The sequence below is a fragment of the Hippocampus comes genome, unplaced genomic scaffold (assembly GCF_001891065.2).
Source record: "Hippocampus comes isolate QL1 unplaced genomic scaffold, H_comes_QL1_v1.1 scaffold344, whole genome shotgun sequence".
In the NCBI taxonomy this organism is placed as follows: domain Eukaryota; kingdom Metazoa; phylum Chordata; class Actinopteri; order Syngnathiformes; family Syngnathidae; genus Hippocampus; species Hippocampus comes.
Window position 1 is genome coordinate 14,962 of NW_017805305.1, and position 1,646 is coordinate 16,607.

Below are 1,646 nucleotides of genomic sequence, written 5' to 3' on the forward strand. Positions count from 1 at the left end.
AAAAACAGAAATTATCAGAATCCGTATGATTTGTGCGATATGGCCATATACGTAAGATTCACCACAAAATCCGTATGAAATATGGCTAAACCGTATGAGTTGGCAGGGATGCGAACGTGATAAGAAACATGATGGTATTTGTTACTGCCAATATGTTCCATTAAGCAGTTTCGTTCTTGGTGTTCTGATGCCATCTAGTGGCGATTGTTGGCCGGAACCATTTATCGCGGATAAAGGTCCACCCGACCCTAGTTGCCGTTACACGTTGTTGGAGCACGTTAAAAGACACGTTTTTGTAAGTTCAATGTAGCCATTTTGTAAGAAGACGAGAGTGCCGAGAACCTACCGTATGAGGCAAGTCGACGACGGGCAGGATTTCGGCCGAAGTTTAGCCCCTTATGGGTGTGAGCCCACGAGGTTTGTGTGTATTTATGTTAAATCAATTGTCTTCGTAGTTTTGTCTTTATTTGGTACGTAATGCCACTTGTTTGTATGTTTCATGTTCGTGGGACCAGTTCTCACGGGTTGCCAGGAATAAACCCTGTATTTTTGTCGTGGACTTCGTGTCGTCATTCATGCCGCATCCTGAGGGCGCTACAGTGAGAACTCTCCCGCTCCGACGCATGGTGAGACGACAAGGACGATGCCAGCGCGCGAGAGAAGGACGACCATCGTGACTCCATTTTGTGTGACGAAACACAAAGCACGGAAAATCCACGTTCACGATGTCGACAAGATAAGCCAATTAGGAAACTATAAGAAGTTGAAACCTTGATATACAATTATTTTTGCTTAAGAACTATAATTGTATTGAGTGCTTATTTGTTGTTGTACTGTTAGGTTGAATTGTTCTACTTATTTTGTAGTTGTGATAGCCATTTTTGCAAAGGTTTAATTGCTTAAAGTTAAGAAAACATTTAAGTTAAGGTGGTAACAATTGCATGTATGTTATACTGATTCAAACTGAGATCTTGCATTTAAATATTTTTGTGACAGTTTACTGTGCTTTTCAGCAAGGTTAATTTGACTAATGCAAATAGTTACGATTTAACTGCTTTGAATATTAGGCTTATTTTAAGTCCTCAAGTTAAAGTAAACAAAACATCGACCAAATTTAACAATGGCAACGCTTGAGTCTCAGTCAGAAGTCAGTGATCGTGATGTAGAGCAACCATTCGCAACTGAAGGTGCCGAAAGAGACAATTCCACTACTCAACAAGAGCTACAAAGGAGCCAAAGAACCCGCAAGTTGACGGAAAAGGGCCAAGAGCTGCGTGATGAGCTGATAAGTAAAGCAACACATCGATTCAGCGTGTGCTATGAGAAGTGGAAGTTTGTCGCTAAAGATGCCAAGAAAGCCTTGCATGAAGGATGCTCAGAAGATCAAATGCATGAACATGTCAACAAAGTAACAGAGGCTTCAAAAAATGTAAGCACTGCTTATGAAGAATTGAGACGCATTACCTATCCAGACAATGCCATGCGACGCAGAATTGATACATGTGAAGCAGTAACTAAGACAGTAATTGAAACTGCTGAAGAGTGCATGAAAACAAAGATGATGGAAAATTATACAGACAAGGAAACGGAAAAGATAAACCTTGCCTTAAGATCCTCACACTCAAAGAAGATGAGTATCAATTCAT

General features: G+C 40.6%; 1 long non-coding RNA gene across 1 annotated transcript; it reads left to right on the forward strand.

Annotated features, from left to right (window-relative positions):
• Nucleotides 1–249: 249 nt before the first annotated feature.
• Nucleotides 250–1,527, forward strand: LOC109516830 (uncharacterized). The gene is made up of 2 exons (XR_002168427.1): nt 250–417; nt 516–1,527. It is a non-coding gene; the product is annotated as an uncharacterized LOC109516830 (long non-coding RNA).
• Nucleotides 1,528–1,646: the final 119 nt, after the last annotated feature.